This window comes from Pongo abelii, chromosome 12 (genome assembly GCF_028885655.2).
Source record: "Pongo abelii isolate AG06213 chromosome 12, NHGRI_mPonAbe1-v2.0_pri, whole genome shotgun sequence".
Taxonomy (NCBI): Eukaryota; Metazoa; Chordata; class Mammalia; order Primates; family Hominidae; genus Pongo; species Pongo abelii.
In genome coordinates, this window is record NC_071997.2 from 104,412,144 (window position 1) to 104,436,403 (window position 24,260).

A 24,260-nucleotide genomic window follows, 5' to 3' on the forward strand; every position below is an offset into this window, starting at 1 on the left:
AAGTTAAGAATCTTGAGAGAAGGAGATCATCTTGGATTCTTGGATTATCTGGGCAGACCCTAAATTCAACAGGAAGTATCCTTATAAGAGTGGGGTAGAGGGAGATGACGCACACAGAGAAGGCCTCGCAGAGACAGATGCAGGGACAAGCTAAAGAATGCCAACAGCTCCAGAAGCTGGAAGTGACGAGGAATGGGTCCCCCCAGGGCCTCCAGAGGGAGCGAGGCCCTGCCGACACCTTGATTTCCGACTTCTGGCCTCCAGAACTGTGAAAGAGGAAGAGTCTGTTGTTTTAAACCACCAAGTTTGTGGTCATCTGTTATAGCAGCCACAGAAAACCAAGAGAGGTGGGGGTGAGGAAGAAGGCGGCGAAGGAGTCTGCGCTGAGTGATCCCAGGGCCTCTTCTGACCCCCTGCCAACTGGTCATCACCCCCAATGAGACCTTTGATTCAGTGATGAGATAACTGTGGTAGGATTCCCCGACTGTCCCGGGAAGGGGGAAAGCAAATGGACTCAGCTTCAAGGCAGAACTTGAGCTGCTGCTTCCGCAGCTCTGCCAGATCCACCAGCAAAGGTGCCTACTTTGGCCTCTTTAGAAGATAGTCCCTTAAAGTCAAAGAACCTACAACCAGCTTCTAGCCCCCAGGGTGTCAGACCATCTCCACTAAGTGGTCAGTGGGCTGCCAGACAGGTGCCAGTCAAGACTGGCTGAGAAGCTAGGAGTTGGGCTATGAGACCAGCTTCGGTCAATGTCAGTCAGCGCAGGGAGGCTGAGCCGCTCAGGCACCCGCTGCAGCTACAGAGGCCTTGCTGGGTTCTGTGTCCTGGGGTCCCCTGCCTCAGTGACAGAAATCAGCCCAGTGACCCTCCCCCTGCCATAGGCACACACAAGGGAGGAAAGCTGGCAATCATCCTCCACCCCATGTGCAGCCTGTTCCCTTCCTCTGCTACACACATGCACTTTTACACGCACTCAGGAGCTCTGTTGCAACAGCCTCTGTGCCCGGAGACAAGCGATAACACGCCCTCCTGCCCGTCTCTTCTTGCCTTTAGTGCCTGGCAAATTAAGACCAAACCCAAGTTGCAGGGCAAAAGAGGATCAATTACCAGGTAAAGGAGGAGGCTGCGGTTTGAATGTCTCAGCAGCATTTTGGGGAGACCTGGGAACAGGATAGAGAGGGGCTGAGGCCAGTGCTCCCTTCAACGCTGCCAGTTGTCCAGATGCCTGCAACCATTGGTAAAAGCAAGTCTCAGTTGCTTTGTCCCTAAAGCCAGGAGCCCAGTTGGTTGTGTCAATCAGGGCTGGCCGCTCCCTTCCTCCTTGGGGAGCAGAATGAGCTTTGCCCACCTGGTAGAGCGGTGCTGGGTGTCCTGGGCAGGAGTCCCAGCCCTGGCACACCTGTGTGTGCAGTCTGACTGGCTTACCTAGAGCCCAGCAGCCCTCAGTGTCCTCCCTCCTTCCCTCCCTCTCAGGGTGGGGAGGGTTCCCACCTGCCCAGCTTCAGTCCGAGCAGACCCATGCTTCCCCCTACACCCTCAGAGACGCAGGCATCCACCTTCAGAGGTGGCCTCTCTTTACCTCTTGGTTCCCCCTTTCCAAATTAACCCCAAACCCCAATACCACTCCCCAAACCTGAGTCTGGGGGGAAGGGAACATGGCATTCTCCCCTTTCTAGGTCAGAAATATTTTGTAACCAAGCCCTCGGGCTCTGCAAATGTTTGCTTGCAGGTTGCTTTGCTCAGCTGGGGCAGGGCTGGGCTGAAGCCCCCCTGTCCTCAACTGCCTTCTCCCCCTCCCTTCACCACCCTAATTTCAGGCTCAACTGTGCGCGTTTAGGGCTTCATTAAACTCTTGTCTTGCTTTCAGAAGAGACACTTTCTGCCCCAGGGAGTTGCTACCATGCTTTGTGGAGAGGGCAGGTCTGAGCAGGCTCCAGGTGAGGGCCTGTTGGGAGGGAGAAGGAACATCCTTGCTGGAAGCTGCCTAGAGGTGGCCAAGGGGGAGCTAGCAGGGTGGGAGGCTCAGAGGGTGCCCACCTTGGTGAGGGTCCCCCCAGGCACAGAGGGTCTCCCTATCTCCACCACCACCGCTGCGTGCCTCATTCAATGATCGCAGGTCACGGTGTCCAGGTCACCCTGTTCCTGGTGCCTGCCCCGCCCTGCCCCACCCTGCCCAGCCAGCGAGCAGGAGCCTCCCGCACCTCCCACCTACTGCTGGCCGCACCCTGCCCTCACCGTCAGGAGGGCCAGGCCTCCCACCCCAAGGGACCTCGCCCACCCTGCCCTCACCTCGAACGGGGGACCAGGTCCCCCATTCTAAGGGACCTTGCCCACCTCCTGGGGCCCTCGAGAGGAGGAAAAGGACCCAGAAAGTGGACTCTGTGATCCAGACCCTCAACGCAGGCACGTGGTGACCACACTCCCAACCACTAGGACGGACCTGCCTTGTACTGGTCCCAGGAAGGACTCCGTGGTGTGAAACTTTCTAGAGAAGCATGTCTCAAAGGGCCTGCTGGCTTCGAGGCCTGGGTTTGCCCCTTACTACCTGTGTGTCCTCCAGCAGATTACTGCATCTTTCTGAGCCTCAGTCTCCTTGTCCGTAAATTGAGGGTACTATACCTGTTCCCCAAGGTGTCCAGGGGAATGGAAAGACATAACATAGGAGAGAAAGCCTGTTGCTCACTTAGGTAAAAGGCTACACAGACATGAGATATTATTTCTATCAAGGCTGGGCAGGTTGTGAGCAAAACTGTAATAGAGCTTTTAGCATTGTCCCCAAAAGAAAATGCTACGTGCACCGCCCCCATTTCGTTCTGTAAGTGCTGTGTTCCCTGCGTGCTCTCTCCCTGGCCAAGGAAAGCTCATCTTGCCACCCCCTGCATATCTTTCCTTGGGCTTCACAAGCCCCCTCAGGATTACTCCATTGGTATTCTCCATTGCTGTTTTTACCAACAGGGAAACTGAGGCAAGGAGCAGGAAGGCCCTTGTGCAGATCACACAGTGTGTCTGTGAGATGGCCAGGAGCCCGAGCCGGGGCTCCCGACACCCTGCTGGATCCTCAAGGTCCTGCCACTGTCTCTGGGATGAATCTGCTTTCTAACATTCTTTAAGCTTATGCAGGGGCAATCATGAAAAATAGACAGTGTTCTGAAGAGTGTAGCTCTAAGTTAAGGAACTGGGGACTGTCAGAGCTGGCAGGGACCTCAGAGGTCTCCTAGGTTAACCCCTTGGAGCACTGGGCCTGGGGGAAGGGGAGTAGCTGCCCCATCACACGGCTCTGGTCTCAGAGCCTTTCTGCCCCAAACAGAGATGGGCTCACCCCTCTGTCCCGGGAAGCATGGTCCTCCCTCAGAGAAGCTCAGAGGCAGGACATGTCCCCAGGTGATCCCCGGTCAGCCCAGGTGACCCTGCTGTTTCCATTCTTCTGTGAGATGACACTGAGCCCAGGACCCCAGGCTTTTCATCTTCCCCTGGGAGGCCCCAGAGCTGCAGTCTCCACGCACTTCAAAGGCCTTCTGGACATGATCTCATTCAGCCTCACCTGCTCACTTGGGGTTGGGAGGGGGAGGGGAGAGGTCATTGAAGAACAGTGGCTTGTCACAGTCACACCCTTGAGCAAGTCAGTGTTCCTCTGTGTACCTCAGTTTCCCCATCTCTAAAATGATGGTTAATAGGGCCTAGTGCTAACAGTACCTAGACAGCCTGTGGTTGTATTAGGGCCAATGAAAGCAACAGCAAGTTGCCTCATGGGAGCACTATGCCCTTCCTCACAGGTAGGAGGAGACCACAACACAAAAGTTCCTCTTATGGGATCTGGTGTATGTTGGAGGTTGAAGGTCATTAGCCCTACTAGCCACAGAGGCCTGGGGGTGGGGATGCCAGGCTGCCGACCCCATCAAGGGCTCAGTGGACAAATGAGTCTGTAGTCTATCTTTTTTGGAGGAGGCCCATTTACTTCCTGAAGACATTCAGGAACAACCCTATAAATGCTACTTCTCTTCCCAAATCGCCAGGCCGGGCCAGCAAAGCCCATGCTTATGGCCCTCCTCCTGTTTTCCCAAGTATCCCCTCTGCAGCCACTCCAACGGCCTTGGCAGGCTGGGAGGCTCTACTACTGCCCTGCTGGGCTCCTGCCCCCTGCCGGGCTGGGTGGAAGCCCCCATTGTCTGAGCCCTTCCCAAGGGCCGGGGGGCTGTGAGTTCCAACCTTCATAAGATTTCTAACTTACTGTGTGGCCTCAAGCAAGTCTCCTGGCTTCTCTCAGTTTCCCCACCAGTAAAATAGGGCTAATGACCATCAGCCTCCTGCGCTGGGGTGTTGTGAGAATAATTAAGGTTTGTGAAAGGCTTTGAGATCCGTGGATGAAAGGCCCTGGAGAAGGAGAGTGTTATTATCCATTATTAGTACTGTTATTTTCCATGCAAGGATCTCAAAGCCTTTCAAAGACAGTAATTAGTACCTTGCAGGGGTGTTTTGAGGGTGATTAGTTCCATTTCACATATGGGAAAACTAAGGCACAGAAAGAAATCAAAACAGGGCAGAAGGGTAAGTGCTCACCTAGTATACCTAGAATTTGATGCTGCCCAAGCCTGGGTGCCTCCGACCCCCAGGGTCCACTTAGGGCACCTTCCTTTGGACCAGTCAGAGTCCACAAGGGGCCAGTGAGAGGCTCAGAGCAGGCACCTCATGACCTGCTTCCCTGATTCTTCCCTCCGCCTCATGCTGCCCCAGGAAGAGTGCACCGGGCAGCCCATCTTCAGTCTGGTTGGGCAGCAGAAGCTGGCATTGAAGGCACTGGAAAGAGGGCAGCTGCAGGAGATGGAAGCATAGGGCACGAAAGGGCAGAGAGAGTCAAGACCCCGGGCAACCTCTTTGCTCCAGGGCTTTGAGAACAGACTCCCTCTTTTTCTCTGCACTCCCCAAACTCCTCTGGTCACCTTGTATGTGGGATCACATTGAGGCTTCGGTGAACCAAGGGCAGCCCAGCCTTTCAAGCTATCTTTACAGGAGCAGCTAAGAGAGTTGGAAACAGGAGGTTACAAGACTGATGAGGTGGGGTGTGTGCCAGGCTGCCCACCACGTTGAGGGGACAAGAGAGTCCTTGGTTTACCTTTTCAGGAAGATATGCATTTGCTTCCTGGGCACAGTCAGGATCCCCTGGTGCTTGTGGTTGGTTCTATGGCGCCCTGCCATGTGGATACGGTGACTATTAAAAAAAAAAAGTGTCCCAGAGCTAGTAATTTGAAGATAAGTTGCACTTGTTTGCATAATAAGTCATAATTCCAAGCACGTAAAGTAAAATCAATTCATTAATGCAGCAAGCTGCAGAGGCATTCAACAGAGGTATTCAACAGCAAGCCCAGCCTCAGAGCATCAATCCCTACTAGGGTTGCCCTGTTACACAACTCCACGCAATCGTCCTGCAACCCACTCCCTAGGACAAGAGCAAGAGATGAGAGACACTGATACTCAGTGATGTATTGGTAAATGTTTAATATCCAGTTCTTAAAAAAAAAAACCCAAGTAACCCCCAAAACACAAATCAACAATAACTTGATGTATAGCATTTGCAAATTGTCATGTTAGGGGAATTCAGGGAAGACTCTTCAGGTTGGCCTATGTTTGCTCTGAAAAGTAGGGGTTAGGTCATCTGACAAAAAGGGATGGGGAGAGAGACAGGTGGGGGCTTGAGGACAGAGGTAAAAGTTTGGAAACTGTCTCAGGAACGAAAGGGGTTGTTGACCACAGGTAAAAGCACTCCTGGGCACTGGGCACCACACATTTGCAGTGGCACCTGTTGGCAGAGCTGTGCAAAAGCTAGTTGCAGGGTAACCTGGGGTGGTGTTAGGTTTATTCACTAGTAATTTATTTTGAAATAACTTTAAACTTACAGAAACATTTCAAGAACAGTACAAGGAACTGCTATATCCCCTTCACCCAGTTTCTCTGATTAACATTTTACCATATTCATGCTTTCTCTCTCTCTCTGTGCCTCCCTATTCCTGTCTCTCTCTCTTTCTATGTATATATGTATAGAGAGTTGCATCTTTTTTTTTTTTTTTTTGCTGAACCATTTGAGAATTTCAGAACAATTTATAGACTTGATGCCTCATTACCCCTAAGCACTCCAGTTTATATTTCCCCAACACAACATCTTCTTGTTACTATCATTAAATCCTCCAAATTAGGAAGTCATAATTAATTTAACACCATCCTCCAACCCATGGACCCCATCCAGATTTCTCCAACTGTCCCAGTGATGCCTCATTTGCCTTTCCGGTCCAGGTTCCAAGTCAGGGTTCTGAGCTGCGTTGAGTTGTCATGCCTCATTAGTTTCCTTGAATAGGAAACAGATCTTCAGTCTCTCCTTGTCTTTTGTGACCTTGACAGTCTTCAAAAGTTTGGGCCATTTATTTGGTAGAATATGGCTCCCCAAATGAGTCTGTCAATTGCCACTCTCAGGCTGGGCATTCTTGGCAAGGATGCGACAGAAGAGATGCCATATTCTCCTCAGGGCATCACATATCGGGCTTATGATTCTGACCTGTCCCACCATTAGTGACGTTAACCTTGACACCAGGTCAGGTTGGTGCCTGAAAGATTTCTCCACCATAAACTCACCGTCTTTCCCTTTGCATTTGATAGGTATGTGGTGAGGAGATGCCAAGACTATAAAGCCTGTTCCTCATCAAATCTCGCCCACCAGCCTTAGCATCGTTTGATGACTCTGACCTTAATCAATCACCATTATGATGGTTGCCAAACAGTGACTATTTCTGTCACTCACTCTACATTTATCAGCTGGCATTCCACTGTAAGAGTTTTCATTTCTCCCTCATTTATTTATTCATTCATTCACTTATATCCATCTGGACCCATGGATCTCCACTGTAGTCAAAGCATTGTGATCTGTTACTGTAATTATTTATTTTGATGCTCAAATTCTCTCAGTTTTAGTCAGTAGGAGCCCCTTCAGGCAGACTCCTGTGTCATTTTGACATGTCCACATTACTCTTTGAACACTTCCTTACTTTCTGACACAAAAAGATGTTCCAATCTCATCTTGCATTATCTCTGTTCCAGTCCTGGGATCACCCCTTTCTCCAAGGATCTCTGGTTCTGTTTAGTGGAGAAAGGCATTTATTTATTTATTTATTTATTTATTATACTTTTAAGTTCTAGGGTACATGTGCACAACGTGCAGGTTTGTTACATATGTATACCTGTGCCACGTTGGTGTGCTGCACCCGTTAATTCGTCATTTACATTAGGTATATCTCCTAATGCTATCCCTCCCCCCTCCCCCTACCCCACCACAGGCCTCTGTGTGTGATGGTCCCCTTCCTGTGTCCAAGTGTTCTCGTTGTTCATTTCCCACCTGTGACTGAGAACATGCAGTGTTTGGTTTTCTGTCCTTGTGACAGTTTGCTCAGAATGATGATTTCTAGCTTCATCCATGTCCCTACAAAGGACATGAACTTATCCTTTTTTTATGGCTGCATAGTATTCCATGGTGTATATGTGCCACATTTTCTTAATCCAGTCTATCATTGATGGACATCTGGGTTGGTTCCAAGTCTTTGCTATTGTGAATAATGCTGCTATAAACATACGAGTGCATGTGTCTTTATAGCAGCATGATTTATAATCCTTTGGGTATATACCCAGTAATGGGATGGCTTGGACAAATGGAATTTCTAGTTTTAGATCCTTGAGGAATTGCCACACTGTCTTCCACAATGGTTGAACTAGTTTACAGTCCCACCAACAGTGTAAAAGCATTCCTATTTCTCCACGTCCTCTCCAGCACCTGTTGTTTCCTGACTTTTTAATGATCGCCATTCTAACTGGTGTGAGATGGTATCTCATTGTGGTTTTGATTTACATTTCTCTGATGGCCAGTGATGATGAGCATTTTTTCATGTGTCTGTTGGCTGCATAAATGTCTTCTTTTGAGAAGTGTCTGTTCGTATCCTTCGCCCACTTTTTCATGGGGTTGTTTGATTTTTTCTTGTAAATTTGTTTAAGGAGAATGGCATTTAAAAATTGAGATCTGGGGCTTTCTAGCTTACTGCTACTGGGGTATCATTGCCTCGTGGTAATTGCCTCTAATCAACAGCATCGGTTGTCAGTTCCAGAATGGTGTTAAACAACAGTGGCAAATCCTGGCATCCTCTTCTTGTGCCTGACTCGAACAGCAATATCCCTCGTGTTTCAGCATCATGCATGGTTTTGCCTATTGGTCTGACACAGGTATTTTTTAATCACATCAAAGAAGCATACTTCTATTTCAGTTTTACTAAGAGGTTTTTTTAAAGCAGCTATGTTGGATGTTATAAAATATGTTTTTTGGCATCTATCTAGACAGTCAAATTGTTTTTCCTCTTTTGACCTATTAATGGGAATTATAGTACAAAGTTCAACAGTATTAATCATGCTTGCTTTCCCTGAATAAACTCTATTTGAGCAGGATGTATTTTTATAATATAATGTTTGATTCATCGTGCTAATATTTCACTTAGAAATTGTGCACTTAACAGTCCCAAGTGAAAAGAACCTAGCATTCCCTTTTTTATCATTGTGTTCAGATGCCGGCATTGGAGGTGAGGTGGAAATAGAATAGAAGTGAATGTGTAACAGAACTGAGAGACTGGGTGCCCTGGAGGGAGAGAAGGAGGGGCAGTGGGGAGAAAGGAGGGGGTAGTCCCTGCAGGCCTAAGGGAGAGTTGGGTGCACAGGAAGGTACAGTCTGAAGGGGGATTTTAAGAATGGAGCCCTTCCAGGTGGGGACAAGGCTCAGATTTTGGCCAGGGAGTGGCTTGCTGAGAGAAAGCTGAAAGTCCACGGGATTGCAGAGGTCAAGAAGCTGTAGGCAAGGGTACTGGATGGGTTGCATGCCAGGGTGTCGAAATCTTCCCAGGTGGCTGCCCAGAGGCTGGCTGAGTCAGTGCCATGGCGAGTGGGGTCATGACTTGGAGGCCAGTTGGGGGATTACAACTTGGAAAGGAGAAGGGAAGAGTCCCCAAAGTGGGAGGCAGCTTGTTTTTCTTTTTCTTTTTCTTTTCTTTCTTTTTTTTGAGACAGAGTCCCATTCTGTTGCCCAGGCTGGAGTGTAGTGGCACGATCTCTGCTCACTGCAACCTTGGCTTCCCGGGTTCAAGCGATTCTCCTGCCTCAGTTTCCCAAGTAGCTGGGATTACAGCCCCGCACCACCACGCCCAACTAATTTTTGTATTTTTAGTAGAGATGGGTTTTTGCCATGTTGGCCAGGCTGGTCTCAAACTCCTGGCCTCAAGTGATCCACCCACCTCAGCCTCCCAAAGTGCTGGGATTACAGGCGTGAGCCACCTTGCTGGCCTATTTTGTTTTTTCTTTAAATGAGGGTGAAATAGACTGATACAGACTAGTGTGGAGCTGGAGAGAGCCCCCTGTCCTCTCCTCAGCTCAGGTGAGGACATGAGAGCCAGGGGAGCTGAGAGCCCTGCTCCTGGAGGTCAGGGATTGGGGAAAACAAAGTGGCCAGGCCGCAGAGCTAGGACGGCTGGAACCGCTGCTGAAGGAGGGGCAGCTGTTCTATCCCAACCCTGGGACCAATTCAGTTAAATGAGTTCACAGATGTAAAGCACTTAGTGCCTGGCACTGAGCAAATCTAGTAGCACTATTATTATTAATTTGTACAAAGTAATTAAATGTTTTTCAAGTAATGCTAAAAGGCAGTTCCAGAGACTGCCCATGAAATGTGATTGACACATTCTGCTACAGGCAGGCAAGATGATCTTTCCCCCACTTTCCCCATTCCCGTTCTCATTTACAGATCCTTCTGGCAGCCTTTCATATCAGCCAGGCCCTGGCTCAAAGCTCAGAGGCCGCACTGACAAGTGGCATGGATTCAGGCAAACTTGGGCCTCATCTGTAAAATGGGTAACGATGCCTCCTGGAGTTGTAAAGGGCATCTGTGCTATGGTCCCCTGAGCTACGGTCCAGCCGGCACCCTGAGCCCAGGATCACCAGTGCCACAGGACTGGTTGCTGCTCAGAGGCTGAGCAGATCCCAGGAGCAGAAAAAGGAAGAGAGAGGGGGAGCCCCAGCCAGGTTCTGGAATCCCACAGCCCTGGCAGAGGAGCAGGAAGGAAAGGAGATGGGGAGAGGGCTTTTCATTCCACAGAGGCGGTGATTCATCATGTCTTAAGATCCAGGAATATAATCCAGACACTGGGAACTCCAAGGCTCAGGAGCAGAGAAAGGCTAAGTTCCTTCACCTGTGGTTAGGTGGGTGGTCTCTGCAGTTCCCCATTTAAACTGGGAACTAAGCAACCAGCCACTACCACGTGCCTCTATCTGGCCCATTTCCGGCCATGATCTTAGTCCCAAAGGCCCTTCTAGGGAACTTGGGTGGTCACTGACCCTTCCCAGGTTCCCTGCCGGGGTTCCCCCTCCCCCGAGTAGACTGCTCACACCTCAAGGGATGGAGCTGGCAGGAAAAGCTGGGGTGAACTTGGGGGCTTGTCCTAAAAACGCCTCATCACAGAGCTGGAAGGGACAGAAAGGAGGGCCAGGTTGGAGCTTCTTGCACTTACTGTGAGGCTCTCCCGGGGGCCTTCATCCTGGTGCACTGCTGGGCAGGTAATGATGAAGATAGGAACATTCATTCACACCTGTCCCAGGTCTCATTTCACAGGTGAGAAAACTGAAGCTTGCAGAGTTAAATGTACCAAACCTAACAGAGGCGGTGAGTGTCAGAGCAGGATTCGAACCCACATCTTCAGAGTCCCGATGCCTGTGCACTGGCCCCCTCCACGTGCAGTGCACAAGTATTCAGTGAGTGGGGTGAGCCCAGCTCTGGCCAGGTGTTGGGGAGGGGTCAGGCAGGGCCAGAGGGTACATGGCGTAGAACGAAGAGGCTGGATTTCAGGGGACACACTGGACTCTCAGTCCCAGCTCAACCACACCATCAGGGGCCTCAGCGAGTTACTTAATCTCTCTGGCCTCGGGTGTCCATGGTGGAAAACGGGGATAACAGTTCTGGCAGAGAGATGCGGAAAGGAATAAGTCAGAAAATGTAGGTGTAACCCAGATATCAGCGGGGGACTCCCAGCTTCCTGAGGTCTAAGCATGATGAATGTGAACCCCTATGCCAGGGGCAGAGGAACCCAGGGCCCTCCCCTGGATTTCTTCTGGTCCCCTAGAATGGCAGTGCGGTGGGGCTTAGGTTCCGGGGGTCCTCAGCCTCTAGGCCCTGCTTCTGCATTTCTCTCTGTGCCACCCTGTGATAACCCAGGTGCAGCATCTGTCCCTCCCTCTCTTCCCATTCTGGAGCGGGGAGCAGGTGGGGGCCTTCACTGCACAGTGGATAGGGAAACAGCTTCTCCTGGAACACAGCACGTTCACGTTCTTCACATGCCCTTCAGTCGCTTCACTGCGGACTTTGGCCTCCCCACTGCACAGTGCCAAAGTCTCAGCCGCCGCCTCTCACAGCCCTGGCCCTGCCACACCTCTCTCCCTCTCACCCCTGCTCTCCCTGCTGTGTTCTCCAGACTCCTCTCCCTTTGTTCAGGCAGCCCATGGGGACTCCCATCTCCTCTGCTGACTCCTCTAGACCTCTCTCTGCACATCCAACCCAGCTGGGTGCTCGCAGGGCAAAATGATCTTCATGGAAGCCACCTTCTTAGACAGCAGTCTTGGTTATAAAAAATAAAGGCAGGGGCTGCGTGTGGTGTCCCACGCCTGTAATCCCAGCTACTCGGGAGGCTGAGGCAGGAGAATTGCTTGAATCCGGGAGGCAGAGATTGCAGTGAGCCAAGATCGCGCCACTGCACTCCAGCCTGGGCAACAGAGAGAGACTCTGTCTCAATGGAGAAATAAATAAAGGCAAGGAGGGCACACGTGGAGTGAGCTGCCTCCCCATCCCTGCCTTCGATCCTTACTGGCAGCCTGCCCTTAAGAAGTGCACGCGGGCCGTGTGGTAAAACCAATTCTTGTGTTGTGCTCTACGAAGACCATTTGGGAAAAAATATTGCTCTGAGGGGCTCGATGCAAACTCAGGGAGAGGAGCAATTTAGGGAAAACAAGCAACTCAGGTTTTGCCCCTACTGACAACTCACTATGTGACCTCCTTACCTCAGGGACCTGGACTTTCCAGTCACCTGTGATATGGGAAAGGGGGGTGGGATTGAACCAAGTGGCCTCCCAGGGCCCTTCTGGCTGTCACTTCCTGGAGAAGCCCTGGGAGGAATGAAAAGCCCCACATCCCCCTCAGCCAAGTCACTGCCCTACCCCTGCAGCTTGTAGCAGCCGGGCAGCCCCTGCCCTCGGAAAGTGTGTGCGAAGCCAGATGCAGGCAGAGGGGCTGGGACCCTCGCTAGGCAGAAGAGCGTGGCCTGAGCTGGGGGCCTGCATTGCACATGAGGAAGGCCTGGGAGGGAGAAGTGGGTCCCGTTTCCTGGCCCAACCACCGACTGTGACTTTGAACAGCTAGCTTCCTCTCTCTGAGTCGTGGTTTCTTATCTGATAAGAGGGAGTGCCTGGCTTCGAGATAGGGGCTGGGCCATGGGTTGGCCTGGCCAAGACTCAAAAAAGGAGTCTTTAAAGGCTTAGCCAGCCTCTGAACTCTACCCTACACACAACGAAATCAACATTAAGAAAGGAAGAGAAATATTACAGCGCAGGAGCCTAACAGCCTAGAGGGAAGCGATGGGAATTGCTCACAGCACCCTGGTCAGCAGCCTGGTTCATTCAGCGGACACCGCCTTGGATCTTGTCAGTGCAAGCCCTGGACAAGGCCACACAACCAATCCTGGTCACACCCGACCTGGCCACACCCCCTCCTACCCCCTGTGGTGTTTCCATCAGGCTCTGATCCCACCCCTACCCTCCACCAGGGCAGCACCCCCAAAGCACTCCATCATCTCAGACTGCGCAGCCGCCTGACTACCCCATGACCTTGGGTTTTGAGTGAGCAAATGACTGCTGTCAATAATGAGTGTTTATCGGGTGCCAGCCCAAAGTTATGCACTGAGTGTGGTGGGCGCTGTGATGCCCATCCCAGGTCACCCTTTGGTGAAAGACTTGCTGCCCCAGCTGCTGGGAGGGTGGCCGTTTAGCCGCGTGCCCTTTCAGGGGTGGCCTCAGTGGCAGGGAGTCACCTCTCCCAGGATCTCACCTCTTCCCAGGCAGCCAGCTTCAGTAACTGAAGGATGCAACAGCAGAAAGGTCTGACACCGTTGGTCCAAGGGGGAGGACTCTGAAGAGCAGTTCTGGCTCCAGAACCCCCGTGGGGCTGGCTGAGGCTGCCCTCGGGCCCATATCCCAGCCTGGCCTCACCCTGCGCAGTCCTGCTTCCTGTCCCCCTATCCACAGGAGGCCCCACCCCCTCAGAGCCTGCTTCCCACGCACAATAGAGACTCGGCCCTTATGCCACTCAAGAGCGCTCAGCCTAGCTGGAAATAGAAACAACAGCAATAGCAGTAATAATAAATACCATTTACTCTACTAACTACTTCCTACATTCACTCTACTGTCTCCCATTGGCCAGGCAGCATGCAATGCATTTTATATTTTCTTTTTAAAATGGTTTAATGTATTTTTTTGTAGACACGGAGTTTCGTTTTGCCATGTCTCCCAGGCTGGTCTCGTACTCCTGGGCTCAAGCCATTCTTCCGCCTTGGCTTTCCAAAGTGTTGGGATTACAGGCGCGAGCCACTATGCCTGGCCTTCAACGCATTTTACATTCATTGTCCCTGTATAACTGAGAGTCAGGCCTCTCTCAGTTGAAATAGCCAGAAATCCAATTGAAACAGCTTAAGTAAAACAGAGAATATATTGGTCCAGGTAACTGGAAAGTCTAGTAAGTCCAGTAGACTTCGTGCTTCAGCTGCTGGGGGAGCCAAGTGTGGCCACAGGGTCGAGAGTCCACGTCTCCCTCCTGGCAGCTCTGATTCCACGGTGCTGGCTTCAGTCTCAGACACAGTCTCTCCATTTGGTGTCTGTGTTCATTTCCTGCAGCTGCTGTAACAAATCACCATGAACTTGCGTAGCTTAACACAACAGAAAGTGATTCTCTCCCAGTTGTGGAAGCTGGAAGTCTGAAGCCAGGGTGTGGGTAGGGTGTTTCGAGGCTCTAAGGAGTAGGCTGTCCCCTGCCTCTCTCCAGGCTCCTGGGCAGTGCCAGCCATGCTTGGTATCCCTCAGCTTGTAGCTGCCGGGCTCCCATCTCTGCTGCTGTCATCACTCGGCCTTTTCCCTGTGTGTGTCTGTGTCTCGATTTCTCTCTTCTTAGAAGGACACAAGGCATTGGACACAAGCCATAAGCCACCCTGATCCAGGATGGCTTCATCTTCACTTGCCTACATCTGCAAAGACCCTTTTTCCAAATAAGGCCACCTCCAAAGGTGCAGGGGATTAGAACTTGAACATATCTTTTTGGGGTACTCACTTCAACCCACAGCAGTGGCTAAAGGCTTCAGCTTTCCTTCCATCTGCCTAGTGACTCCAGTGGGAAAGAAAGCTTCAATAACTCCAGCTAACACCCCAAGTGTGTTCCCACCAGCCTGTTTGGAGTCACAAGTTCATCCCCAGGAATCTGACTCTGTGGCTGGGGCGAGGGAATATTCTCATTGGCCGGGCCTCAGTCATGATCTTACGCTGGAACCAGGAAGTGAGGTCAGCCACCCCTGGACCACATACCCAACAGAAAATCCAGGGGACATCACCAAAAGAAAGGAGAAAGGATGCTGGGAAGGGGAAAGGATGCTGGGAAGGTCAAAAGAACAGATTCCACTCAACCATCAGCACCCCCAGGCACCTACAGTGTGGGCCTGATTTCCATTTACTGAAGGTTGACAAAGTTAATGACTTGCAACCAGCTAATGGGATTGGAACTGAGCTGAGACTCTAACTCAGGCCTATCTGGCTGCAAAACTAGGCTCTTTCCCCAACAGGAGTTCAGAGGGTGGTGTCCCTTGCAATGGAGGACGTGGGACTTGGGCTGTGCCTTAAGTGTAGGGAAAGGGAAGACCGCCCTGGGAAGGAGAGGCCTGGAGTCTGCAAAGCCCACGGCCTTTGGCTCGAGGCAGAGGATTCTCTTGAGGGAGGGATGAGAATGAGGTCCACTGTGCAAGGCCTCAGGTGTCTTCTGTTTTCCATGGACAATGGGGAGTCACTGAAGACTCATGAGCTGGAGAGACTCTGCCATCGATCAGCTCACAGTGCTTGCTGTAAGTGGTCCTCCGGGAATCAGCAGCTGTAAAGGTGTGAAGCGTTGATTGGGCGGGGAGATGCTGACAGGGAGGAGGCTGTGGCCAGTCAGGTGAGCGATGATAAGGCCTGAGTGGGGCAGGAGAGGAAGGCCCTGGCACCTCCACCCACTCCCACCCAACAAGCCCCAGGTCCCGATCTAACTCCACCCACCCCACCCCAGTGATACCCAGGGTCCAAGACTAGCTGGGACTTTCCTCACACTCAAAAACCCCTCTCAGCAAACTGTTCTCATGATCAGTGTATGAGCCAGCCTTGAGTGGCAGGTCATCACGTCCTGGCTAGTCACATTCTGCTACCACCAAAAGAAATTTCCCCAGCCAAGAGGGCAAGTGAGGCCAGACGTGGGGCCAGCTTCTCTGCTGCCTGTGATTCAGGGAACAGGGACAGGGACCGGGAGAGGGGCTGCCGTGCCCCAGGGACCCAGCGGGTGGGCTCCTCTGCGTGCTGTCTGCAGTGATGAATGCCCACCCACTGGAAGGCCCACAAGTGAGGATGGAAGCCCACGGGCTGCTGGGGAAACATCCCGGAGGCTGGAAAGGGTCTGGGAAAGGGAGGGGGTGAGGGGCCACTCCCTTCAGAGCCCAGATTGGAATTTCCCACCTAACAGGTGGGTAAGAACTGGGGGCTCCGTGAGTCTTTCAAAGATGAGGCAGAGGCTCGCAGGACAGGAAGGAGATTCCCATCGTCCCCTGAGCGGAGCCAGGCAGCGGTGCCCTGGTGAAGTGTGTGTGTCTGCACACGCATACACATATGGGGGGTGAGGGCTCAGGGCACCATTCTCTGGTGATACCTATGTCCGTGAAGAGGGCCTCAGGCCACAGAACCATGCTACTCCCCCTGGGTCCTGGAGGAGATAGAATGAGACCTTTCCCTGCTGGGCACCCAGATCTTTCGGGCGACTCAGCGTGGAGGGCTCTGCTCACCCTTCCCGTGCCTGTGGCTGCTGAGAGAAGGGGAAGCCGGTGAGAGGAAGTGCGGGCAGCTCTGGGATTTCTCAGTGAGCATTCCCGGCCCCGCCCCTGGGGCGCTTGCTGCTGTAGCTGTGGGGAAGCGCCTGAAAGGGGCTTGCTGTCTGCAGCGGAGGGAAGGCCCTCATTGACTCAGTGGCTTGGCTTTTTCCTAGTTTTCTCCTGGTGCTGAAAGCAAAGAGTGTCCTCCTGGGACAGCTGAAGGTATCACTCTGAGGGCTCTCAGGCTCTCCAAGACCCCAGGCTTCCGCAGGGTCTGGAGATGGGGAGTGGGATGGGATGAAGAGCAGACCCCATTTCTCAGAAGTTGATTAAAAAGGCGGACAGGGTGAGGTGATGGGGAGGCTACCCATTGCATTGTTTAATGTCATTCATAAAGTTTGAACCAGAAAAAAATCTTCTATTCCACTGGAAAGCTGTTACGCTTCCTTTTATCCAAAAAGGAGAATTGATACCAGCAGCCTTTATGTTTTGGACGAGACGCCGGGAGGTTGTGTTCAGGTGAGGCTTGCTTGGCCCAGGTTCTGGGACACTCTGTCCTCTGCAGCCTAGGCTTGTGTTCTTTTAACCTGAATTTAAAGGCCTATTATCATTGCATTTCCATTGTGAGTCATCTCAACTCTTTCAGAAACAGGCAGGATAGAATACAGGAATGAATGAATGAATGAATGAATGAATGAATGAATGAATGATAGCAATTACGGAGTACTTACTATATGGCAGGCCCTGTTCTAAGCACTTTACAGTATGGGCTTATTTAAGCCTCTCAGTGACCTGAAGACAAAGATATTATTTGTATCCCCATTTTACAGCCAGGGAACTACAGCAGGCAGGGAATAAAAGCAGCTGGTGGGTGGTGGAGCCGGGCAGTCTGGCTCCCACATCCTCCTTCCTACTGGCCACGCTATGCTGCCCCTGAGAATGATTGAATGAGAAAAGCTCATTCATCACGCGTGGAAGAGGAGGATGGATGAGGGGCAGGGTGGTGACCTGGTGCTGGAGCTGGAGGGTCAGTGTCAATGCCAGCAGTGACGGCAGCCAGGGTGATGGAGACGGGGCTGGTGAAGAGTCCTTCCTGCCTGGCTGCGTCCAGCTGTCCCATGAGAGGGTTCCTTCAGGGAAGACATGAGACAGCTGCTTGCCCTCTCTTGGCCTCCCTCTACTCACTTGGGAGATGGTTAGTGGGATTCGGGGATTTGGGAGTCCTTGCAGCTTAGACACCCATGGCTTTTTTTTTTTTTCCTCTCTTAGAGACACGGTCTTGCTCTGTTACCCAGGCCAGAATGCAGTGTTGTGATCTTAGCTCATGGCAACCTCGACCTCCTGGCCTCAAGTGATCCTCCCACCTCAGCCTCCTGAGTAGCTGGGACTACAGCCGCACATCACCACACCTGGCTAATTTTTGTATTTTTTGTAGAGACAGGGTTTCGCAACATTACCCAGGCTGGTCCCGAACTCCTGGGCTCAAGCAGTCCATCCTCTTTGGCCTCCCAAAGTGCTGGGATTACAGGCATGAGCTACCGCCCAGCCAGACTCACGGCTCTTCTTTCTGATCAGAGTTGGGCAGCTGAGCCCCAGCAGGACCTGAAAGGATGGGAAGTCCTTGGGGCTAGGAGAGGGGCACAAGCCTCAAGCCCATGCCCAGCCCAGACCACCCTGTCCTTTCTGAGAACAGCTGAGGTAGAACCTGGTTCTCAGAACTGGGAAGGGACCCAGAGACCGTCTGAACTGAACTTCCATTGTACAGACAAGAACACTGAGGCTCGGGGAAGGGAATAGACACTCCCAGGGCCCCAGGACTGACCCTGCCTCACAGCCAGCCCTTCCTACTGTCCATTGCTCTTTCCTGAAAGCCCCAGTAACCGGGCAAGAGGGTGGGCCAGTTCTGGGTTACAGGCAAAAGGAATCTTAGAGCATCTGGCTGGGCCAGTGGGATCTCTGGCTTGTCCCTCGGGGCTTTGTGTCATCCTGGGCCACGAGTCAGAAAAGCATCACTGGGACACCAACCCAGGGCACCATGGCTTTTGGGGTCAGTTGTTGATGACAAATCCTCACGCGTAAGGTGCTGAGTCAGCCCTGGGAAAGGGGCAGGAGAGGCTGTCTCTTTTTGGCAGCTTTCCCTGGCCCCTGACTCCCGTGACCCTCTCCCAGCTCCACCCCTCCTCCCCACAGTGCTTCTCAGCCCCAGGCTTGCCCTCTGCTTGTAGCTGGTGGTGTCTTGAAAAAGGACCTGATGGGTCTGTATTAGGATGATAACGGTAGAGACAGGCGAGAGAAAACCCCACAGCGAGGGACCAAGCTTCGAGCGCCCATGCTGCCACCTGCTCCCCGCTGTGTGGTCTTGGACCAGTCCTTTCAGCTTCCTCCTCTGTAAAGCACAGGCCTGGTGGTGGCTGTCTGGAAGACCCTCTGCCTTCTAACACTTGGGGATTGTGAAGTACGGCCTCTCTCAGGGTGTCTTTGTGTTATAAAGAAAAAGAACTGAAAAGGGGGAGCCATAGCCCAAAAAGCTGTGACTCCGCTGAAGAAATGCGGGTTTCAGGAGGCCTGTGGGAGGAATTGGGCTGAGGGTGTTTTGGTTGGGCAACTCTGCCTGCATTGTGTCCTCCCACCTCCTGCCTGAAACAGCAGTTCCGGCAGGCAGGCCCCCAGGGGCATCAAAGCTGAGCTGCGGCCCCACCCTGAGGCAGAGGGCCTGGGGCCTGGGACGGGTGAGGACATATGGACAGTGTGGGCACCACACCTGCCCCTACACTGCCACCCAGGCACACCCAGACACACAGGGGACTTCCTTTAGGAACCGCCCAAACTCATGCAGCCCTAGAGTGGGGGCTTGGAGACTCTGAGATTCCTGAGAAAAGTGAAGCCCCATCGGACCTCCCTAGACAGCTCTCTCTGCCCTTGTTTAAGCTGCCCACTGGCCCCCGCTCCACAGAAGGTGCCACCCACCCACCTGCCACTCCCACCCACTCTCATGAGACGGAGCTCCCGCCTCAGCCAGCCCATCAACACCAGTGTCTGGGCCCACGCTTTGAGGCCAGTTTCTCCAGGGAACCCTGCTCAAAGCATTGACAGAGTAAGAGAACGGTATTGAAGAATAAGCTTTACCTTACTTAACGTAATCTCTCACCTCGAAGGCAGGGAGTTTGGCAGGTGAAGAAACTGAGGGCTGCGGAGGGGAGGGGGCTTCCTGGGTCGCAGTTAGCAGGAGGGAATCGGGGCTTGAAACCAGGACCTTGCACACAGGCCTCAGGCTGGACGGCACCCAGCATGTGGGCAAAGAAGCTCCGTGGTCTGGAGGCGAAAGCACAGGCCGGAGCCCCAGCAGCCTCCCCTCCCTCCTCTGTGTGCAGGCTGCGTCTGCCTCACAGGGTCCTGTCTTATGGGACGGTGGTGAGGAGGTGACAGGGCTACAGAGACACATGGTCAGGGTGCGTTATCGATATTATTATTCTTGCCACTATTATTATGCCCGCCATGGCAAACGTGACTTTGCGTGCCTCAGGTGCCAAGCCCGAGACCTCGTGAGACGCCAGCAGAGACCGCCCCACCCACCAGGTGACAAGTCTCCCACAGCACCCCAGGAAGCCGCCCTCTGTCCTCTGACGTCCGTCGTCTCCGGGGGCCTCTCCTTCCTTGTGGTTCCGTGTTGAAAATCTCCCTCTGTCTTCCCCTGACCCTCTGGCCACAATGGCCCGGGCTCCCTGTCGCTCTGTGTGCATGGTGACTTTTGCTGAAAAGCAAACATCACTGGGGCACCCAGCCTCGTGGTTTCAGGCTGTGCGGTTTACCTCATGACGTCATTTTCCTTCCTCCAGATAAACCAGAAGAAACTTTACTGCTCAGCTGGTCCTGGGGAAATGGTGCCTGCCCTGACTCGTGGAAGGTTCAGGGTGGGCATCTGGGCCGTAGCCAGGGCCGAGAAGAAGTCCCCAGGCTTAGCCAAGGCTCACAGTGACCTGTGTCTAAAGGAAGGTTTCTGGCTCCTACTTTGTTAGCATAGACTCAGACAGCCCAGGGGCTGGGGCTCCCAAGGTGCAGAGGAAGGGTAGGGGGCCACAGCAGCCAGAGGCTTGTCCTGAAGCCCCCGACTGCCACTCCCAGCCACCAGAAAGGGTGGGCCTTCTGGGCCTTTGTGGCAGACCACCAGGCCCTGAGCCACCACTCACAACTCACACAGGGAAGGAAGAGAGTGGCAGCCCAGCCTGGGGAAACCGCCCCGTCCCCAGACCGGGTTGTCCCTTCTCCACGTCTCCTGTGCTGCCAGCCAGGTAGGGGACAGGGTTTCCCAGGGGCAGGCACAGGGGAAGGGGCCACCACCTCTCCTGAATGCCCACCCCTGCCCAAGCTCTGTGCTTTATGGTCTCTTTGACTGTCCTCACAGCCCTTCGAAGTCAATCTTTTATAGAGTGCTCTGTTTCCAGATGACAGGCCCAAGGCTCAGAGAGGTTTGGGACTCGCCCAAGGTTGCAGCTAGCAATGGGCCTGGCACGCAGTTGGTATTCGGGAATGTTTGTTTCCCAGAAAGGAAGGGAGATGCTACCTTTCCTCCGAGAAGCAACCAGAAGTCTCCAGGCTCGCAAGACAGTTTCCCTCCTGAGGACAGCTGGACCCGTGACAACGTGGGGCCCTGACTGGGCTGCGCCTCCTCTCTGAGGCGGCTGATGCATTCTGCTCCCTCGGGAGCTTGGATATCAGGCTGCGGTCTGGGGTCTGGAGTGGCCACAGCAACACAGAGTCATCTCCGTTCAGATCTGGCCACTGCTGGGGGAAGCCCTGGCCCTTCGACCTTCCCCGTGGGGTCCCCTTTCCTTCCACCGGCACCAGGTTCTCATGGGCTCTCTACCTATGCCCAGCAGGCTCCCTCTGCAGGGCACTGGGGCGGGGGGAGGGGGAAGCAGGAGTGGGTGGGAGAGCAGAGAAGACTGAGACAGAAGACATGTTCCTGTCTTCAGAAAATCAACGCTCTTTTCAGGACTCACCATAGGAACAATGACCCCTGCCACCACACCACGGTGTGGAATAATCACTGCACATCCTGAGCCCCAGCCTAAGCAGGTCCCACATATGTCTCATTTGAATCCTCCTCCACTTTAATCCTTGTTAAAAAACAACCCGTGAGCTGGGTGCCGTGGCTCACACCTGTGATCTCAGCACTCTGGGAGGCCGAAGCAGGTGGATCACTTGAGGTCAGGAGTTCAAAACCAGCCTGGCCAACATGGTGAAACCCTGTCTCTACTGAAAATACAAAAATTAGCTGGGTGTGATGACATGCATGTGTAATCCCAACTACTCTGGAAGATGAGGCAGGAGAATCACTTGAACCCAGAAGGCAGAGGTTACAGTGAGCCGAGATCACACCAAGAGCGAAACTCTGTCTCAAAAAAAAGTGGGGCACGGTGGCTCACGCTGTAAACCCAGCACTTTGAGAGGCAAAGTCAGTTAGATCACAAGGTCAGGAGATCGAGACCATCCTGGCCAACATGGTGAAACTCTATCTCTACTCAATTACAAAAAATTAGCCGGGCATGGTGGTGGGTGCCTGTAATCCCAGCTACTTGGGAGGCTGGGGCAGGGGAATTGATTGAACCTGGGAGGCGGAGGTTGCAGTAAGCCAAGATCGCACCACTGCACTCCAGCCTGGGTGACAGAGTGAGACTCCATCTCAAAAAAAAAAAAAAAAAAAAGCCCAATAAAACAACAAGAAAAACAACCTGTGAAGTGGCTATTATTTTTCCCATTCTATAGATGAGCAACTGAGCTTCAGTTTCCTGTCCAAGATCACCCAGCTAGGAAGTCGCGGAGCTGGGAGTGGACACTGGGATGCTCGGGCTGCAGGACCTGTGGTCCACAGTGTGCACTGTGCCTCAGACCTGAGGCAGAAGGATGCACATTCCAGAAAGATGTGCTGTGCACGTGAAGAACATGAGATGCTGGGAGCCAGGGCCCTGTGAAGGGCCTGAACCTTGAGGGCAGGCAGGAACTAGACTGGCAGGGGGAGGCACGGGCACTCCCAAGACATGGACTGGCCTGAGCCCAGTTTCAAGGGAAGGAGCCATGGTGCCTGTGTGAGGGCAGCAAACTCTTCTATGGGGCCAGAGCCCAGGGCCTGGGGAGGGAGATCAAAGCCAGACGAGAGCAAAGCTGGTGCTAGGTGATAGTCTGCTGCCCACCCTCCCTTCCCGCTGTTTAGGCCTGGGCCCCACTCAGAAGCCTGTGTCCTCAGGGTCAAAGGCCCGTCCAGGGTGGTGCCACCCTCCTCCACTTGAAGCCACTCTCCCCCATCTCTCCCTGTGGCCCAGATGCCTGCCAGGGTCAGCTGTTGGGACTTAGCCGTTCCAGGGAGGGAGGCCTGGGCAGCTTGGAGCCAGTGGGTTTGTGGGCTGAGCCAGAGGGCTGGAGAATGATCCCAGCTGATAGGGCCCACGTGGGTGGTCTCTGGGAGAGCCTGGGAGGGAACCAGGCAGGGTGGCTCTGTCCTTGGCCTGGGCTCCCAGAGCTCAGCTGGACTGTTCCTGGACAGGCTCTGCTGGCTGCAGGGCCTCCAGACCCCAGACTCTATTCCCGAGTCATCCATCGACACCAGGAGTCACTCCTAGGTAGACACAGCTGCCTGCTCGGAGCCCTGTGTAGCTCCTTCTGCCCCCAGTCCCCAGCCACCCTCTCCTCTCAGCAGCCTGTCCTCTGCTCCTCCATCCTCAGGAGCTGAGCCTCAGTCAAGTGGCTGCTAGGTGCTCCAGAGTGGAGGCAGGACAGGACTCCGAGCTGGACTGCCAGGCCCAAGGTGACTTGGAGGTGGGGAAGAGGCAGGGCCACAGGCAGTGAGCCCTGAGCCAGAGGCGGCAGGGACAGTGTCTGAACCCAGCACTCCCTTCCTCACGCCCCTGGCAGGAGGCCCAGGCGCAGAGCCAGCCTCACAGGCTGATTCGTGACTGAGAAGCTGCCTTGTGGGCCCTGCTCTGGGTGGGAGGGGCCTGGGAAAGTCAAGTCTCTGGGCCTTCACTGCTCTGTGGGGCCTGCTCAGGCTGTGTGTGGCTGCTGGGAGGCACTGAAAAGCCATTTTCTTCATTAAGCATCTGTGTGGAGATGGAAGGAACCAACAGGGATGCCTCTCCAATCGTACAGACTTGGGCCAGCCGCCGCCTCCTCAGTTCTTCACAGTTCTCCTTGCTCTCCCTCCTGTTGTGGTCATTAATTTGGGAGGCTCTGGAGGGGGTGGGTGGCATTGTTCCCTGCCATCCTGCTGTCCAGGGCCCAGTTCCATCCCCGGCTCTGGAACCCTAGAAGATGCGAGGCCCCCAGGACACCATTGCCATCCTCAGTGGGCTGGGTGAGGCCTGCTCTGGGCCCACTCACAGGCCAAGCTTGAGTGATACAGGAGCCAGAGATGGGGCTACTGCAGTCCCCAGGCAACCTTATCTACAGTGGCAGCTGTGGCCACAGTAACCTCTCCAGTTGGGCAGGACGGTGAGGTCAGCCATCAACAGCCAGCCTGACCTTTCTGGAAGCCAGCCAGCCACGTCTGCTGCATCCAGGCTGGACTGCAGCTTAAGCTCTGCTCTTGGAGAGCCGGTTGCCCAGGCGGACCCATCCCTAGACACAGCTCTCTGCGTCGATGTCCCAGCCTGGGAGTCCGATAAGGGGGCCTGGTCTGTGCCTCTCATCAGCCTCCCGAGCACCAAGCTCACAACCGGCCAAGTGTCCATTTTTAAGTGTTCCCACCTGTAAATGAGGGCCTGGGATGGACTAGCGCAGAGTGGGCAGTGCAAGGAGAACTGATGGGGACAAAAGGGTGGCCTGGCCTCCAGCCAGGGCTACTGGAGTGGGCAGGGCAGGAGATGATGGCAGCTTGAAGGAGGGGGGTGTGGGCAGAGGGAATGGGGCAAGGTAGGCGGATTTGAGAGAGATTTTGGAGTGAGAATAAATAGGACCAGTGACTGGATGTGAGGATTAGACAGTGGAGAGTTCTCTGCTGCACAACCTGGGGCGCCATGGCCTGAGCTGGAGGCCTGAGGCTCCCGACCTGCTGAGCGACT